General features: G+C 45.4%; 1 pseudogene; it reads left to right on the forward strand.

Annotated features, from left to right (window-relative positions):
* The first annotated feature begins 1,289 nt into the window (after positions 1 to 1,289).
* Positions 1,290 to 20,637, forward strand: part of LOC119972688 — a 94,807-nt pseudogene continuing 75,459 nt past the window's right edge.

Consider the following 20,637-nt stretch of genomic DNA (forward strand, 5'->3'; position numbering starts at 1 on the left):
TTTTTCAGGCTAAGCACCATCCCTGTAACTTTCAGTTCCTACTGAGCCCTGTGTTCTTCTGACTCTGTCTTCTTACATCCACAATCCCTTTGCTCCAATGTCTATGACCTTCAGTCCCATGCTTTGGAATTCTGCAACCAAACCTTTGTGCCTCTTCACCTCTTCTTTTAAATCCACCTTTATGACCAAACATTTGATCAACTTATATATCTTTCTTTGGTTCCGTGTTCTTTTTTAAAGTCTAGTTATACTTCTGAAGTGGCTTGGGATCTTTTTCTATATTAAAAGTGCAATATAAACATCCCGATATCTCTTCAAAAGAAGTACACCTTGGCAAACATTGTGCAAAAATAAACTATTTTGTCTGAAGCCAGCCACGATGGGGTTAGTCAGAGGCTCCGCTGCAGCACATAAACCACATTGAGAGCTGCTTTCACTTGGAGAGCTAGTGTGTAGGATAGTGTCTGTTTGTTTTGACATTCCAGGGTGGTTACAAATCGAGTTTGTATCAACTGTAAATGGTATGAGCAATGTCTGATGGTATATATTTCCACCACTGAAAGATGAGATCATGTGGTGGCAGCGATCTATTCCATTCACCAGAGCATTGTGATGACGGTACTCTATTTGAGCACTACATTTGCACATTAGCTTTGTTGTAGGGTGAGATATGAGGTCCATCCACGAAGAACATCTGCTGAGTTTGCCATTACGGACAGTATTGAGCCTAAAGCAGAAACTGTAACAGGTGCCATGATGTAAAAGGTGTAGTGTGGGTTGAGCTGCAATGGCACGGTTTAAGTACCTATGTGTGTTGGTAAGAAGATCTTGTTTGAATGCAGTTACCTTTGATTGAAAGATAGGGTTAAGTGAGCAGAATGCTGAGTGTCTCAGTAGGAAGAAAAGAATGATAGCAGCCATTGCTTAGGGCAAGTTGGCAAATTACTGGGTGTCACTATTTGCTCTTATTTGTGGCTTCCAAAGCGAATCACCAGGGTTTTCCTTTCAGGCATGTATCCATTATCACATGGAGTGAGTTTGGTATTGGCATCTTAAATAAACAATTTTAGGTTAGAAAACTGAACTATAAACATAATTATTAAAAATCATAAACTTGTATTAATAACATGCTGTCTGTCATACCTAATGACCGGTTCCATCCCTTAACCTGACAAGTCTGATAATAAGCCAGTCTGTTCACCACCTTGATGTCACATTTGATCACAAGTTGAGATTTCAATCTCATACTCATGCCATCACTGGAACTGCCTTCTCCATAACATTGTGCTACAGTGCTGTTAGGGATGGAGTTCCAGGATATAGCCCCAGCGTCAGTGAAGGAACAGCGATATATTTCCAAATCAGTACGGTGAGTGACTTGGAAGGGAACCTCCAAGTGGTGGGGTTCCCAGGTATCTGCTGCTTTTGTCCTTCCAGATGGTAGTGGTCATGGGTTTGGAAGGTGCTGTCTAAGGAGCCTTGGTGAGTTACTGCAGTGCAGCTTGTAGATAGTGCACAGAGCTGCCACTGTTCTGTTGTCGGTGGTGGAGGGTTTGACTGTTTGTGAAAGGAGGAGCAATCAAGTGGGCTGCTTTGTCCAGGATGGTGTTGAGCTTCTTGAGTGTTGTTGGAGCTGCACTCATCCAAGCAAGTGGATCCAGGCAAATCCCCCATGGCTTTACCCCTCCCTAGATCTGTGACCTCCTCCAGTCCCACAATCTTCCGACATATCTGCACTCATCTAATTCTGCACTCTTGTACATCCCTGAGATTAATTGCTCCACCATTGGTGGCCGGGCCTTTAGTTGCCGAGGCCCCAAGCTCTGATATGCTTCCTACACTCTCTCTGCTTTTCGACCTCACTTTCCTCCTTTAAGAAACTCCTTAAACCTTACTTCTTGGTCCAAGGTTTTGGCCAGCTGGTCTGATTCTCCTTGTGCGACTATGTGTTTTGTAATGCTCCACTGAAACGCCCTGGGATGGTTCATTACATTGAAGGTACTATATGAAAATTAGTTGTTGTGCATATCTAAGAGATTAATTCCTAGAAACGTCTGAACGTTTCAATCAATGTAATCTCCGAATATGTGCTGCATCCACAGTCAAGAATTAAGATAATTGTACATGGCAGAACCTTGTGCTGGGAGGTGTTTAAACATATCTCTGATCCTATCCAGAGAGCTCTGTACTTGAACAAGGGAGGGAAGTGCAGAGTCCATGTTGGAAATTCACTGAACTGCACAGATCAACTCTTGATGCATCCCTGTGCAATTAGCACAAACGTAGAAACACTGCACCAGGGCGACATAGTCGCTGACAAATGTAAACATTTGGCTACAGGGAGCCTAAGAAGAATGGGGAGGCAAAACTGTGATGTCCAATAAGATGGAGGCACAGGAAGAATTGGATTCCCCAGATCTAAGATAACCTGTCCTTGTTTTGCAGCAACCTTTCCCTGATGGCCCAATGGAGCATTCTTCTACTCCTGGTTTTGGTCCCAAAGATCTTTCATTGCGGAGCTAAAGGTATGTTGTGCCTTTCTGAAAAGCAGCTAAATATCTATTGAAACTTTGCATCACTCACTATACTGGATTTGTCATTCGTTCATGTAGGGGTAAAGTTTACCTCTTAATTCATTGCTTTTTAAACGTTGGAATGCACCTTGACTGGTTTTGCACTTTAAAACCTTTTCAATAAAAGGAGCTCTGAAGAAAGCTCAGTTCCAGCAGATGTCTAACTATATACAAACGGAATGTGTCTGTGATACAAATGAATTGACCAAGTACAGTGGTTTGTATATTTATTTGGCACAAGTTGCTTTTTGTTTGTGAAGATCAAACTTGCAGTGTTTATCAGAACTGGATTTTCCTGTATGATACAATGTGGTGAAGGCCCCTATGTGCTTGGTGCATTTACACTCGTAAACTATCAAAACCAAAGTATTTTTAAGTGTCCATGGATGAAGGGCGGGTGCATGGTAGTGCAGTGATTAGCACTGCTGCCTCACAGCGCTCAGGTCCCAGGTTCGATCCCGGCCCTGGGTCACTGTCCATGTCAACTTTCACATTCTCCCCGTGTCTGCATGGGTCTTACCCCCACAACCCAAAAAGATGTGCAGTAATAGTAATAATCTTTATTGTCACAAGTAGGCTTACATTGCAATGAAGTTACTGTGAAAAGCACCTTGTTGCCACATTCCAGCGCCTGTTTGGACACAAAGAGGGAGAATTCAGAATGTCCAATTCACCTAACAAGCACGTCTTTCGGGACTGTGGGAGGAAACTGGAGCACCCGGAGGAAACCCACGCTGACATGGGGAGAACATGCAGACTCTGCACAGACAGTGACCTGGCCTGGAATCAAACCTGGGGCCCTGGTGCTGTGAAGCCACAGTGCTAACCACTGTACTGCAGGGAAGGTGGATTGGCCATGCTAAATTGCCCCTTAATTGGAAAAAATAATTGGATTTTCTAAAATTTATTTTAAAACAAGTGTGCATGGATGTATACCAGAAAATACACTGAACCTCTGGAAAAAATGGAGAAAGGTGTTTTTCGGGAACCTGTTCGCTTCCTCTCTCTTGCTTGCTAGATTTCTGCCCATTCTTAAATCTTTTGCAGACTCTTATTTTTTAGGTCCCTCAGTAACATGCTCATTGTAGATGGTGGAAGCAGGTGACAAGCAGACTGTCCTGCTTGCGGGCAGGGTAGTTGAAATATTGCTGCTCCACCTCTGGTTAACCAATCACATGTCCCATGAATGTGTTGACCCTGAGAGATCATTATTTTCCCAAGTATGGTGAGCGTGCTCACCTTGTCAGACTATCCATTCTCCCCCAAACAGATTTGTGTGAAGTAACTGGCTCCACATGCCTCCAGTGTGCTCACAGCCATCCAATCTTGCAGATTCTGCCCAAACAAAACTTTGATGGTAGCACTTGCAGTGAGCATTTTGTTTTGCATGGGATCAACTCTAGATCCAGTTCTGACCTGTTGGACATAATCTTTACGTCATTTAAATACCCACATAATATCAGACCAGAATGTGGAGGTGGCCAGCAGAAGAGCGGTGTTTAACCAGATCAGGTCGACCCTCAGATCAGGTCGACCCTTTTTAAGAAAAAGGTGAAGTTCGGACTGCTGTATGCGGCCCATTTCCAGGACACGTACAAGGAGCAACATTTTTATTTTGAGTCACCTGAGGAAGCGCTGGACTTCGCGAAAAGGAAGGAATGGTGGCAGACTGAGAACTTTTGAACTTTGCTGCAACGTTCATGTTTTTAAAAGTTTCGCGATTTTTCGTTTTGTGGACACTATTTGTAAGGCCTTCTGCACTGATTTGGGGCCAGTTGCAGAGCTGAGTGAGTTAAAGTTTACATTTGCACTGCTGGGGGGCAGAGGTCAACAAGCCAGATAGCCAGCAGCCAGGCATTCAGCCAGAACCACGAGAGCCAAGAGGTGAGCAGAACAGCATTCGGGAGATGGCAAAAAGGCCAAGCAAGCGCCGACTTCGTGTCTCAGGGAATCGGGGAGCAGTGCCATCAGGAGCGGGGCAACTCTACCAAAGCCAGAGGTCAACCAGGCAGCATGGCTGAGCGTGAGAGGGCTCGGCTGGGCAGCAACCGGACTGGGTGGCGAGGGCGAGAGGCCATGCCAGGCAGCCAGCCAGGAGCACATGTCATCAAGGGTCGAAGCTCGAGGCCCGATCACCCGAGCCAGAGCTGAGAGGTGAGCGGAGCAGCAGTCGGGAGGTGCAAAGAAGGCAAGTGTTAGCATAATTTTTCAGTGAACGCTGGAGCAAGGCAACTCGACCAGAGCGATAGGCCAAAGCGCCGGTGTTGTGTCTCGGGGAACCGGGGAGCAATGGCCAGCAGGAGCAAGGCAACTCGACCAGAGCCACAGGCTAGCCGGGCAGGGCTGAGTGAGAGTGGGCTGGGCACCAACATCTTCCTCCTTGTTTTTGCATGTTGAATTTACTGCCTTTTTTTGGTGTCCGTTATTTCTCTCTTGGGTCGATTGTGGTGTCTTTTATAATACTCAGCTTGTCTTGACCATCCATCGGCAGCTTTCCCAAATATTATTGAAGGCAGCCAGTTACTCTGGTGGGATTTTGGCAGTGAACTGCGGCTCATTCTTGCACCTCAAACTTACACTTGAAATTATTTCCAAAACCGTTGCCTCCAGGCTCTCAGATGTGTGAGATTGTAGCTGAGCAAAACAGATGATCCTCACATGGAAATTTACAATTTCCGAAGACTACTCCCCTACCAATTCCTAAGCTTTGTTTGATTTGTTACTGTTTTGAAGCAGCTCGGACCGCTTAAGGAGGTTTCACCTGACTGAAGATTCTTAAAGCTTATTTGTGAATTATTGAAATCAAGACTGATCAACCCCAGTCAATATGAAGCTGGATTCTCTGGTGCCCCAGCCACGAGTTCCTCAATGGCGTGCCCTTGCCAGCAGCGGGATTCTCCGTTCCTGTCACCAGGCAATGGGATTTCCCATTGTGGTCACCCCACACTGTCGGAAAACCCGTGGGTGTTGGTGCATTGCTGGAGAAAAGGAGAATCCCGCTGGTGGAGAATTTACCCCTATGAGTTTGGCAATTTTTTACAGTTTAGCACATTAACATTTCTTAAACAACTGCGCGGGCCGACACACGCAAAACACCTAAATGAACAAGCAACATAAAACAACGTCGCCTACTACCCCCGTCCTAATTCTTAATTCCTCCCCCGCCCCAAACACTGCCAGTCCTGGACTCGGAGTTACCCTCCCTTCCAGGACTTCTGACATAACGTCCGCGAATCTCTGCCAGAATCCCCTCAGTTTCGGACATGCCCAGAATATATGTACATGGTTCACCGGGCTGCCCCCACACCGCCCACATCTGTCCTCCACCTCCTCAAAGAACCTGCTCATCCGGGCTGCCGTCATATGGGTCCTGTGGACCACCATGAACTGGATCAAGCTAAGTCTGGCACAGGCCAAGGATGACTTGACTCTCCAAGGCTTTTTCCCACAGTCAATTTCCAGCTCTCCTCCCAGCTCCCCTTCCCACTTCATCAACTCCTTGTATATCTCCGAAACCCTCTCCTCTCCAACCCCTGTTTTTGACATCACCTTATCCTGTAGTCCCCTCAGGGGGAGGTGAGGAAAGATTGTAACCTGCCTCAGTACAAAATCCCGCACCTGAAGGTACTGGAACCCATTCCCACCTGGCAACTCAAACTCTTCCTCCAGTGCCTCCAAGGTTGGAAAGCCCTCCTGGATGAATAGGTCCCCAAATCTCTCCCTGCCCGCTGCCATCTCTTAAAGCCCCCATCCAACCGCCCCGGGGCAAACCGGTGGTTGTCACAAATCGGTGACCACACTGAAGAGAAATGACATGACTGAAAGGAGAAAATGGTTTCAGAAATCCCTCGGGCAGTCTACGGCTATATTCCCTAGCAGTCATTTGTCGATTTGTACTCCCAACTGGAACAATGTTAGCCATGATGTGGAGATGCCGGCATTGGACTGGGGAGGGCACAGTAAGAAGTCTTGCAACACCAGGTTAACACCAGGTTAAAGTCCAACAGGTTTGTTTTGAATCACTAGCTTTCGGAGCACACCTGAGGAAGGAGCTGCGTAAATTTTCTGGAAGAATTGATTCCGTGTTATCGGCTCAGTTTGAAAAGGAGTATTCTAATTGGAGGGAAATGCTGAGAGGTGTTGTCAGACTGTTGTCGTCTTTGGGACTACCTCGAAGAGAACATGATGAGTCATCAGTGTCAAGTTGAAGAGAGAGTTTTTTAGCCTGCCTTGAATATCTCAGTGAATTTGATGAGCATCTCAAAGAGCATTTGAAAAGTTATCAACATTGTGGCTCAAGAAAGACCAACATTTTAACACACACAACCTACGATGACTTCATCACCATAATGGCAGAGCGGCTCAGAAGTCAAAGATGCCAAATACTATTCCATAAGAATTAATTCAACACCAGATGTGAGTTATGTGGACCAATTAACATTAATTTTATGATATGTAACCAGCGATGGTGAAGTTGTAAAGCGATTTCTCTGTTTTGCTCACCTACAATCTCACATCTGAGAGCCTGGAGGCAACGTTTTGGATATAATTTCAAGTGTAGGTTTGGACATCAAAAATTGTCATGAGCAGAGCTTCAATAATGCCGCAGATATGACAGGAAAATATTCAGATCTGCAAGCAATCCCCTATGCATTATTCGTCCCTTGTTCCAGTCACTCCATGAATTTAATTTGCAATGCAACAGCTGAATCGTTCAAAGCTTGTATGCCTTTTTTTCGGTTTCCAAGCATCGACGGAATATGCTACAAATTACACTTGGAGCAGGCACATGGAAAACATTTGACGGTCGAAACAATTTGTGACACCAGTTGGTCCGCCACATCAAATTCAGAGAAACCACGTGTGAAAGCTGAAGCAAAATCTATAGCAGAGAAAAATATGAAATTGCTGTTTTAACTGTTTTATGGAATCATTTACTTCAAAGAATTAATGCTGTCAGTAAATTGCTGCAAAATGTTCAAACAACTTTGTTGAATACTTCTAAATTGTTAGCCTTGGTGATTAGAGACAGCATGGCTTTCTGAGTGGAAAATCATGTCTCTCAAATTTGATTGAGTTTTTAAAAGGGGTAACCAAGAAGGTAAATGAGGGCAGTGCAGTCGACGTTGTCGACATGGACTTTAGCATGTGGGAGGTTGTTGCATAAGGTTAAATCTCATGGGATCCAGAGTGAGATAGCCAATTGGATACAAAAATGGCTTGACAACAGGAGACAAAGTGTGGTTGTAGAGGGTTGTTTTTCAAACAGGGTTGTGGTCTGTGACCAACGATGTGCCTCGGGGATGAGTGCTGAGTCCACCATTTGTTATTTATATTAATGGTTTGGATGAGAATTTAGGAGGCATGGTTAGTAAGTTTGCAGATGACACCAAGATTGTGGCATAGTGGACGGTGAAGAAGGTTATCTAGGGATCTTGATCAATTGGGACAGTGGGCTGATGATTTTCAGATGGAGTATATTTGGATAAATGTGAGGTGATGCATTTTGGTAGATTGAATTAGGGCAGGACCTACTCAGTTAATGGTAGGGTGTTGGGGAGAGTTATAGAACAAAGAGATCTAAGAGTACAGGTTCATAGCTCCTTGAAAGTGGAGTCACAGGTGGACATTGGAGAAAAAGGCATTCAGCATGCTCTGTTTCATTGGTCAGAACATTGAATACATGAGTTGGGACGTCTTGCTGAAGTTGTACAAGACCTTAGTAAGGCCGCATTTGGAATACTGTGTACAGTTCTGGTCACCCTATTATAGAAAGGATATTATTAAACTAGAAAGAGTGCAGTAAAGATTTACTAGGATGCTACCGGGACTTGATGGTTTGAGTTATAAGAGGAGGCTGGATAGACTGAGACCTTTTTCCCTGGAGTGTAGGAGTCTGAGGGGTGATCTTATAGAGGTCTACAAAATAATGAGGGGCATAGTTAGATAAGGTACATAGTCAATATCTTTTCCCGAAGATCGGGGAGTCTAAAACTAGAGGGCATAGGTTTAAGGTGAGGGGGGAAGAGATACAAAAGGGTCCAGAGGTACAATCTTTTCACACAGAGGGTGGTGAGTGTCTGGAACGAGCTGCCAGAAGCAGTAGTAGAGCCGGGTGCAATTTTGCCTTTTAAAAAACATTTAGACAGTTAAATGGGAAAGATGGGCATAGAGGGATACGAGGCAAATGTGACTAGCTTAATGGTAAAAACTGGGCAGCATGGAGAGATTGGACTGAAGGGCCTGTTTTCATGTGTAAACCTCTATGACTAACCAGACGTTTTGTCAATAAAGTTGGAAATGACTAAACCTTAGTGGAAGCAGAGACATGAACATTAACAAAGAATACAGGTCCCTCTGATGATGAGAAGCGTACAAGGCACAGGAAATAATCTTTTCATGAAACTAGGGACAATTAAATCACTTTAAAAGGGAAAGAGAACATCATCATTGAGACTGTCCGTTTTATTTGTGACACAGTAATGGTGCAATTGTAGTGCAGAAATAAATCTCTGAAGAAGACTGCTGAATTATTTTGTGTGCTTTATGACAAAGGTTTGGAGCAGATGCTAAGAGCCACTGCAGTAAGAGGTTAGTTGAATTCTACCAGGAGGACACAAATCACTTTGAAGATGAAGTGAAACATCGGGCAGTGTGGATAGCACAATTGCTTCACAGATCCAGGGTCCCAGGTTCGATTCCGGCTTGGGTCACTGTCTGTGCGAAGTCTGCACATCCTCCCCGTGTGTGCGTGGGTTTCCTCCGGGTGCTCCGGTTTCCTCCCACAGTCCAAAGATGTGCAGGTTAGGTGGTTGGCCATGCTAAATTGCCCTTGGTGTCCAAAATTGCCCTTAGTGTTGGGTGGGGTTACTGGGTTATGGGGATAGGGTGGAGGTGTTGACCTTGGGTAGGGCGCTCTTTTCAAGAGCCGCTGCAGACTAGATGGGCCGAATGGCCTCCTTCGGCACTGTAAATTCTATGATAATTCATTCATTTAATTGATAATGATGAGCTCTGTGCTTCGAGATCACCCGCTGATTTGTGCAGACCTGTACGTGATGGTTTGCAGGCAACTCTTTCAAATGTGGAAACCATTCTGAATATCAATAATACCTGTTTCAAATGCTTCCAGTGAACATTCTTCCTCTGTAATTAAAAGTGATACATTAGATGCCAAGTATGATGAGTTAGGAATATTTGACAAGTTCAGCAATACTGACACCTTACAAGATTTTACCTGCGATAATATGATTGGTTTTGTGAAGACAAAAGGCAGAAGAAAAACTGTCTTTAAGTTGCCATGGATTGCAAACAACTGACAAATTGAGAAAATCTAAAAACTCTGTCCCTCTATCATGTTCTCCAGTCTAATTTCTGTTCTTCAAGACACAACATATGCTGGTCTGATATACTGGCTGGTAGTCACATTAGTAACCGCTGAGTAACCACCACTCCCATTGCTCTTTACTGGCTTTCAGAAAGTCTCCTCTGGACAATTAAATAACTGAATCCTGCCAGGTAGTTGCCAGCAAAGCCACTGATATTAGACTTGGACTGGACACTCCACTTCATTGAAGTATTTGATCCTGCACTGGACTTTTTCTGGATCATTCTGCACTGTGCTGCTGTTGCTCATCAGCCAGTTATTGTTTACTCACCTCAAGGCACAGAGATCACAATATTGACCATCTCTGCCGTCATGCCGAAATAGGTGGGCTTGGATTTCAATTTACTAATTACAGTACAAGCTTATTGTTTTCATAAGTTAAAGAGCACTGCAGTCTGTCAAACAAATAATTTTGGATTTCCATGCCTTGCGTTGTGTAAGCCGAGGGTGGGCTGGGTCAGGAGGGCATTGATGTCATTTGGGGTGGGCTGCAGGCGGGTGTGAGGTGGAGAGAGAGCGCCGGGCCCAAGAAGTGTAAGTCCACCTCTGCTTATAATTTAATACAGTAAGAATGATTCACCTGAAGAAGGAGCCGTGCTCCGAAAGCTCGTGTTTGAAACAAACCTGTTGGACTTTAACCTGGTGTTGTAAGACTTCTTACTGTGCTCACCCCAGTCCAACGCCGGCATCTCCACATCATGGCTATAATTTAATAGCACAGCCCTCCCTCCATATTGCCTGCTTTATGAAATTCAGATTTTGTCTGCTTCTGATCTACACAATTTTGTTCAAAGGAGGGGGGGTGAAGCCCCCCCCAAAAAATCAAATTGAAATCATAAGATAAGTAGTAACAGGACTAAAATCATATGATAAGAAGTAGTAACAGGACTAGACCATTTTGGCCCTTCAAGTTTGCTTTACCATTCAGGTAAGGCCATGGCTGCTCTTATAGATACATAGAAGATTGGAGCAGGAGGAGGCCTTTTGGCCCTTCGAACCTGCTCCGCCATTCACCATGATCCGCCATTCACCATGATCACGGCTGATCATCCAACTCAATAGCCTAATCCTGCTTTCTCCCCATAGCCTTTGATCCCATTCTCCCCAAGTGCGATATCCAGCCGCCCCTTGAATATATTCAAAGTTTTAACATCAACTACATCCTGTGGTAATGGATTCCACAGGCTCACCACTTGAGTGAAGAAATGTCTTCTCATCTCTGTCCAAAATGGTTTACCTTGAATCCTCAGACTGTGACCTCTGGTTCTGGCTACACCAACCATTGGGAACATCTTACCTGCATCTACCCTGTCTAGTCCTATTAGAATTTTGTGTCTCATTCTTCTGAACTCGAGAGAGAACAATCCTAACTTAGTCAACCTCTTCTCGTATGACATTCCCGCCATCCCTGGAATCAGTCTGGTAAACCTTAGCTGCGCTCCCTCTAAAGCAAGAACATCCTTCCTCAGAAATGGAGACCAAAACTGCACACATTATTCTGGGTGTGGCCCCATCAAGGCCCTGTATAATTGCAGCAACATATCCCTGCTTCTATGCTCAAAACCTCTCACAATTAAGGCCAACATACCATCCGCCTTCTTTACCGCCTGCTGCACCTGCATGCTTACCTTCAGCAATTGGTGCACAAGGACACCCAGGTCCTGCTGCACACTCCTCTCTCCTAATTTACAACCATTCAGGTAATAATCTGCCTTCTGAGGGTGTCAATTACAAGGGGTCACGATTTCAAGGTGAGAGGGGGAAAGTTTAAGGGAGATGTGCGTGGAAAGTTTTTTACGCAGAGCTGGTGGGTGCCTGGAATGCTTTGCCAGCGGAGGTGGTTGAGGCAGGCACGATAGCATCATTTAAGATGCATCTAGACAGATATATGAACGGGCAGGGAACAGAGGGAAGTAGGCCTTGGAAAATAGGAGACAGGTTTAGATAAAGGATCTGGATCGGCGCAGGATGGGAGGGCCGAAGGGCCTGTTCCTGTGCTGTAATTTTCTTTGTTGTTCCTGTTTTTGCTTCCAAAGAGAATAACCTCACATTTATCCAAATTTTACTGCATCTGCCATTGGTATGCCCACTCGTCCAACCTGGCCAGATCTTGCGGTAGGATCTCTGCATGCTTGTCACAGTTCACCCTCCCACCCAACTTGGTATCATCTGCAAACTTTGAGATGTTACATTTTGTTCCCTCATCCAAATCATTTATATTGTGAATAGCTGGGGTCTCAGCACCGATCCCTGTGGTACCCCACTAGTTACTGCCTGCCAATTTGAAAAGGACCCATTAATCCCTATTCTTTGTTTCCTCTTTGCCAACCAGTTTTCTATCCATCTCAATACACTTCCCCCAATCCCATGCACTTTAATTTTGCATAATAATCTCTTATGCGGGACTTTGTCAAATGCCTTCTGAAAGTCCAAATATACAACATCGACTGGCTCCCCTTTGTCAACTGTACTGGTTACATCATCAAAGAATTCCAACAGATTTGTCAAGCATGATTTCCCCTTCATTAATCCATGCTGAATATAACTGATCCTCCCACTGCTTTCTAAATGTTCCACTATAAAGTCCTTCATAATGGATTCAAGAAATTTCCCCACTACTGATGTTAGGCTGACTGGTCTATAATTCCCTGTTTTCTCTCTACCTTTTTGAATATTGGAGTGACATTAGCTACCCTCTAATCTGCAGGGAATGTTCCACAGTCTATAGAATCCCGGAAGATGACCACCAATGCATCCCCTATCTCCAGAGCCACCTCCTTAAGCACTCTGGGCTACAGATTATTCTGGGGATTTATCCACCTTCATAGAACATAGAACGATACAGCCCAGTACAGGCCCTTCGGCCCTCGATGTTGCACCGACATGGAAAAAATCTAAAGGCCATCTAACCTACACTATGCCCTTATCATCCATATGCTTATCCAATAAATTTTTAAATGCCCTCAATGTTGGCGTGTTCACTACTGTTGCAGGTAGGGCATTCCACGGCCTCACCACTCTTTGCGTAAAAAACCCACCTCTGACCTCTGTCCTATATCTATTACCCCTCAATTTAAGGCTATGTCCCCTCGTGCTAGCCACCTCCATCCGCGGGAGAAGGCTCTCACTGTCCACCCTATCTAACCCTCTGATCATTTTGTATGCCTCTATTAAGTCACCTCTTAACCTTCTTCTCTCTAACGCAAACAACCTCAAGTCCATCAGCCTTTCCTCATAAGATTTTCCCTCCATACCAGGCAACATCCTGGTAAATCTCCTCTGCACCCGTTCCAAAGCTTCCACGTCCTTCCTATAATGAGGCGACCAGAACTGTACGCAATACTCCAAATGCGGCCGTACTAGAGTTTTGTACAACTGCAACATGACCTCGTGGCTCCGGAACTCAATCCCTCTACCAATAAAGGCCAACACACCATAGGCCTTCTTCACAACCCTATCAACCTGGGTGGCAACTTTCAGGGATCTATGTACATGGACACCGAGATCCCTCTGCTCATCCACACTACCAAGAATTTTACCATTAGCCAAATATTCCGCATTTCTGTTATTCTTTCCAAAGTGAATCACCTCACACTTCTCCACATTAAACTCCATTTGCCACCTCTCAGCCCAGCTCTGCAGCTTATCTATGTCCCTCTGTAACCTGCAACATCCTTCCGCACTGTCTACAACTCCACCGACTTTAGTGTCGTCTGCAAATTTACTCACCCATCCTTCTGCGCCCTCCTCTAGGTCATTTATAAAAATGACAAACAGCAACGGTCCCAGAACAGATCCTTGTGGTACGCCACTCGTAACTGAACTCCATTCTGAACATTTCCCATCAACCACCACTCTCTGTCTTCTTTCAACTAGCCAATTTCTGATCCACATCTCTAAATCACCCTCAATCCCCAGCCTCTGTATTTTCTGCAATAGCCGACCGTGGGGAACCTTATCAAACGCTTTACTGAAATCCATATACACCACATCAACTGCTCTACCCTCGTCTACCTGTTCAGTCACCTTCTCAAAGAACTCGATAAGGTTTGTGAGGCATGACCTACCCTTCACAAAACCATGCTGACTGTCCCTAATCATATTATTCCTATCTAGATGATTATAAATCGTATCTTTTATAATCCTCTCTAAGACTTTACCCACCACAGACGTTAGGCTCACCGGCCTATAGTTACCGGGGTTATTTCTACTCCCCTTCTTGAACAAAGGGACCACATTTGCTATCCTCCAGTCCTCTGGCACTATTCCTGTAGCCAATGATGACCTAAAAATCAAAGCCAATGGCTCAGCAATCTCTTCCCTGGCTTCCCAGAGAATCCTAGGATAAATCCCATCCGGCCCCGGGGACTTATCTATTTTCACCTTGTCCAGAATTGCCAACACTTCTTCCCTACGCACCTCAATGCCATCTATTCTAATAGCCTGGGTCTCAATTTTCCCAGCACCATTTCTCAACTATATTGGTCTCCCTCAGTTCTTTCTCCTCACTAAACCTTTCATTCTCCAACATTTCTGATATCTGATTTGTGTCCTCTTTTGTGAAGACAGAACCAAAGTATGTATTCAAATACTCAGCCATTCCTTTGTCCCTTATGATGCATTTTCCTGTTTTCTGTCTGTAGGGAGCCTACATTTGTCTTTACCAATCTCTTTCCCTTCACATATCTATACAAAACTGTTCGTGTCAGTCTTGATGTTCCCTGCAAGCTTACTTTCGTACTGGATTTTCCCCTTCTTAACCAATCCCTTGGTCCTTCTTTGCTGAATTCTAAACTGTTCTCAATCCTCAGACCTATTATTTTTGTTGGCCAATCTGTATGCTTCTTCCTTGGATTGGATACTATTTCTAATTTCCTTTGTAAGCCATGGATTGATCCTCTTACCCATTTTGCTTTTGTGCCAGATAGGAATGAACAGTTGCTGCAGTTCCCCCATGCGTTCCTTCAATATTTACCATTGTCTATCCACTGTCATCCCTTGAAGTAACTCTCCCCAATCTATCAAGGCCAACTCGTGCCTTCTATCTTCATAGTTCCCTTTATTAAGATTCAGCACCCTAGTCTCCGAATCAACTACTTTACTCTCCATCTTGATAAAAAATTCTATCATGTTATGATCACTCATATCCAAGGGGTCTCGTACAGCCAGATTGGCAATGATTACCTTCTCATTACACAGTACCCAGTCTAAGATGGCCTGCTCTCTGGTTGGTTCCTCCACATATTGGTCAAGAAAACCACCCCCTACACACTCCAAAAATTCCTCCTCTATGGCACTGTGGCTAATTTGATTTGCCCAATCTTTGTGAAGATTAAAATCACCCATTATCAGCGATACACCCTTATAACATATATGTCTAATTTTGTGTTTAATGCCATTCCCATCATCACCACTGCAGTTTGGGGGTCTATATATGACACCCACTAATGCTTTTGGCCCTTGGTATTTCTCAACTCTACCCACACAGGCTCCACGTTATCAGAACTAATATCCTTTCTCATAATTTCCTCTTTAACCAGCAGTGCCACACCACCACCTTTTCTTTTATGCCTGTCCTTCCAAAATACTGAATATCCTGGGACATTCAGTTCCATCCCTGGTCACCCTGCAGCCATGTCTCCGTAATCCCAATTATATCGTACCCATATTTTGCAAAGGTCTGCTGGGAACCTATTGGGTCCTGGTGCCCGCCTGCAGACCTCCTCCCAGTCCTATTGGTGCTTCCAGCTCCCTCCGTCTATTGTCCCCCACGACTGGCGTATCCAGTCCATCGAGGAACTGTTTCATCCCCGAGTCTCCGTCAGGGGGTTCGGAGTTGTGCACTCCCTGATAGAAGGCCTTGAATGCTTTGTTAACTATTTTTGGTTTGGTTACCAGTCTGCCTCTGTTATCCTTTACCTGGGGTATTTCCCTTGTGGCTGCCTGCTTTCTCAGCTGGTGTGCAAGCAGGCAGCTAGCCTTCTCTCCGTGTTCAGAAAAGGTCCCCCGTGTCTGGCAAAGTTGGTACTCTGCTTTCCTGGTGGATAGCAGGTTAAATTCCATTTGTAGTTTTGACCTGTCTGCCAGATGCTCTCCGATCGGGGCTTCAGAGTACCATATGTCGTCCTCCAGTATGGAGTCGATCAGTTGTTGCCTAGCTGCCCTCTCTTCTTTATGAGCTGTGGAGGCAATAATTTCCCCCCTAATCACAGCCTTCAGTGCCTCCCAGAACGTAGAAGGTGAGACTTCCCCGTTCCGGGTTGTTCGTAACATGCTTGCCTATGTTTTCTGGCAGAAGATCTTGTCGGCCAAGAGGGTCGTGTCCAACCTCCATGTGGGACGTTGGGCGCGGCCCAACAACCTCACATCCATGTAATGTGGAGTGTGGTCGGAGATTATGATCGCGGAGTATTCCGCTCTGACTATTTCTGGAAGCACCGATTTCCCCACTGCAAAGAAGTCGATGTGGGTGTAGCCCTTGTGAAATGGTGAGAAAAAGGAGAATTCCTTCTCACCTGGGTGCATGAACCACCCCAGGGGTTCACCGCTCCCATCTGCTCCGTGAACATTCCCAGTTCGGTGGTAGAAGGCTCAGGATCTTTTCACTGGGTCATTAAGCCCCCTAAAGATCCAAGTGACTATCCTGGCGGATGGTTTTTGTCGCCGCTTTCCCCCCCCCCCCCCCCCCCCCCCCCCCCCCTCCTCCCTGTGGGATCAACCGTAGTTACCTTGTGGATGAGTCCCTGCACTTCGGGGTTTCCCTTGTTAGGGGGCCATCCAAAATGGCCGCGGTCACCATTCTCACCATGAGGCAAGCCCCCTGCGCTCTGGGGTTTCCCTTTGTGCAGGGGCCATCCAACATGGCCACCAAATGTGTGTATGGCATGTGGGCAAGCACCAGGGTTTCCTTTGTTTAGGGACTCTACAAAGTGGCTGCTTATGATGCCATCTTGTTCCACCTTTCCGAACTTGACCTGCCGAAGCCAGCCTAGAGCCCTTCCCTCCCTGATCGCTGTGCTCCCTCAATGGTCTTGACTCCACCTTCTATCCCTCTCTCTGCCTTCCTGCGCCCTCCCTCACCATCTTCCCAAACATCTCTGCAAATACTCTGTGGGAGTTGGTCCTTCCACCCTCTGCCAACCCCAAAATTCGGATATTTTGCCTCGTGGAACGTTTCTCCAAAACATTCACTTTGGCCTTCAGCGCTTTATTCGCATCGGCCATCAGAGACAACTCTGCTTCTCGAGAGGCAATCTGGTCTCTATGCCTTGAAAGTGTCACCATGCGCTTTTACCATTTTGCTGGTCCCCTCTAATGCCAAACGAATGGGAGACAAGGCCTCTTCCATCAATTTGCGGTGGTCTTCCGGATGCTGCCTGGTTTGCAGGATAAGTCTTATGAGGAAAGGTTGAGGGAGCTAGGGCTTTTCTCTTTGGAGCGGAGGAGGTTGCGAGGCGACTTAATAGAGGTTTATAAACTGATGAGGGGGATAGATAGAGTGGACCTTCAGAGACTATTTCCTCGGGTGGATGTAGCTGTTACAAGGGGGCATAACTAGAAGGTTTGGGTTGGGAGATATAGGAGGGAGGTCCGTGGTAGGTTCTTTACTCAGAGAGTGGTTACAGTGTGCAATGGACTGCCTGCTGTGATAGCGGAGCTTTAAACTTTAGGAACTGTAAAGTGGTTATTGGATAGGCACATGGAGCACACCAGAATGACAGGGAGTGGGATAGCTTGATCTTGGTTTCGGACAATGCTCGGCACAAAACCAAGGGCCGAAGGGCCTATTCTGTGCTGTACTGTTCTATGGTCTATGGAACCTGCCAGTGTTTTTCAAATTCTGCCGCCAAGGTGCTAGTAAGCATCTTAGCTGATCGTGGAACGACCAGTGTCACAGAGGCCTTCCTCCACCATTTTCTCCACCGAAGCCTCTGATTCAGTCGACAAATCTCTACTTTCAAGCTTTCCCTCCTCCCTGGCTTTTTTAGGCATTTCACCGATGTAGGTACCTTCACGTAGGTTTTTAAATGAAAGAAACCCGTGAAACAAAGAGAAAAGGACTAAAAGAACACTGCCCTAGCGGGAGCAACTTCGTGCATGTCTTCCCCTACATAATGCTACCGGAAGTCGAGCTAAGCAAAGATATGAAAAAGGTGTTAGAATGACTTCCTGAGACAACACGAAAATCTTGCACCTAAATTAAAATGTAGGAACATTTCACTGGAATTGCTGGCTAGAATTGGAAAGGTACTTGTCAGATGCTGATTTTGGATGAAGTTGAGGTTCACCAATGTGGGACATTCTAGGAGCGTACCATTACTTTTATTTGAATAAATATGCTTAGCTAGGTCTGCATGGACCAGGAAAGGTTTATTAACTTCACCTCTACGGTCTTTTCCCAGCAGCTAGGTTTGACCAGTTTCAGTGAATGTAATGATTCAATACTTTTTTAAGTTTACTTACACGCAAAATGGTTTAAAATGTTGAATTATATTAAGTATTGAAAAAGTTGCCTCTGGTCATTAACGATGTGCAAATTTTGTCCTTTTTCTTGTGTGTAGAAGAAGACGGCTCAAGTCTTCAGTGCATCTGTGAGGACCATACATGTGGGACAGAGCCTCTTTGCAACGGTCTACAGTGTTTTGCTTCAGTCACACAAAATGGGGGCGTTCCGGTGTTCCAGAAAGGTTGTCTCACTACCCGCGAGCAGGTCAAAATGTACTGCAAGGTCTCACACATTGAACGTTCTGTAGTACAGTGCTGCAATGAAAACCTGTGCAACAGGAACATTACAGTAATGCCCCTTCACTCTCTAGGTAAGAATCGGGATGTCTTGATTCCTCTTAGCCTTGGGCTAATGAAATAAGGCTTCAAAAATACATTTTTCTGGCAGGAACTCCAGAAGTGTCAGAGTTTTTGATTAATGAACTGCATTACAAGTAAAACCCTGCATCAACCTGCAATGGTCAGAGGAGTGTTTCACAGTTTAAAACTCCCTGAACTGCTACCAGAAGAAATTTGTGTAATTCGCAATCTTTGTGCCCAAGATTATTGAATTGAAAAATATTTTGTAAGTTTTAACTGACTGGTTTTACAGCCATTTTTAAATTTGGGAGGTTTCTCCAAATAACCAGCATTAGATTAAGTAATGAAATGAGTAGTAACAAGAATATACGAGTGTGGAATCAGTTGCAGACAATTCATATGACTTTGTAACAGACTTTGTAAGGTTTTAAAGACGGTAGCTGAATGTGATATCTGGCACTACACAGGTTGAAATTCCCTTATCCAGAAAGCTGAGTGTGTATCGGATTTCAGAATATTTTGGATTTCACAATATACAATATACTGCGCAAGTGCGGCGTGGATTGGGAACTGCACTGGGAGAAAAGTGCATTTTTTGGAATTTTCGGAATTTCGATAAGGGATGCTCAACCTGTAGTGGCAAAACAGCCGCTAAGAATTTGTTACTTACTATTCCTCGAGTGCATTGCCTGTAAAGCACAACACATTCCCCTTACTCTGTATCTGATCATTTTTCTCATGTATTGATATCTGTGCAGGTTCTAAAATTCTTTTTTACTACCTGTGATTTGAACTGCCAAGGTGCCCAGGTGGCATCTTGCCCGTGCTGGGGTCCAGGGGTTCCCTGCCCATATGAGGTGGGGTGCTTGTGGACCCCCTAATTGGTGAGTTGGGCATTGGGGGAGTCCGGAGGCTGCGGTGAGGGGTCTAGAGATGGGGTGCCATTTAAAAATGGCACCCGATCTCTTCCTGCACTGGTCAGTGGAGCTCGTAAGTGTAGAAAATGAGCCTAAGTGTGTGGCCTTGGCAGGGTGTTCCTCGTCGAGGTCCAGAAATGAAGCAGGGTCCCATTGAAATCAAGATTGGTCCCGGTGCTGCAAGTGCCGGGAAACAGCCAGCTAAATGCTTCCGACAGAGAACTCTGTGAAATTGCACCCCTTGTCTCCACTCTTGTCTGGGGTAGAGAATTTCAAAGATTAATGAGCCTTTGAGAGAAAAACAACCTCCTCGTTGCCAGCTTTTTAAAAATATATTTTATTCAACAAATTTTCAACACTTTACAAAGCAAAACTGCCCCACAAAACCCTGCAGCCCACCTACCCCCCTCCCCCCTTAAACAGTCAACGGCAACTAATTCCTGAAAGTGCATGATGAACAAACCCGAACAATTGTAGAACCCTCCTTCACTCTTCCCCCCCCCCCCCCCCCCCGGCCCCCAGAGCAAGCCTTACCTTTTCCAGGGTCAGAAACCCCAACAGGTCCCCCCACCACGCCGTGGCACAGGGTGGACAAGCTGACCTCCACCCAACAGGACCCGCCTATGAGCGAAACCTAGAAGTGGTGCTGAACACCACTTCCAGCTTATGGCAGGACCATGGTTTGCAGGGCTCCTCCCACATTATTCACTGATATCCTCCACCCTCTCGAATAACCGGCTCATCCTAGACTTTGTGAGGTGAGGCCTGTACGCTACTGTCAGCTGTCTCAAAATGGAGAAGGGTGACTAGTGGTGTTCCACAGGGATCCGTGCTCGGACCACTGTTGTTTGTGATATACATAAATGACCTGGAGGAAGGTATAGGTGGTCTGATTAGCAAGTTTGCAGATGATACTAAGATTGGTGGAGTTGCAGATAGCGAGGAGAACTGTCGG

This window comes from Scyliorhinus canicula, chromosome 10 (assembly GCF_902713615.1).
Source record: "Scyliorhinus canicula chromosome 10, sScyCan1.1, whole genome shotgun sequence".
Lineage (NCBI taxonomy): Eukaryota > Metazoa > Chordata > Chondrichthyes > Carcharhiniformes > Scyliorhinidae > Scyliorhinus > Scyliorhinus canicula.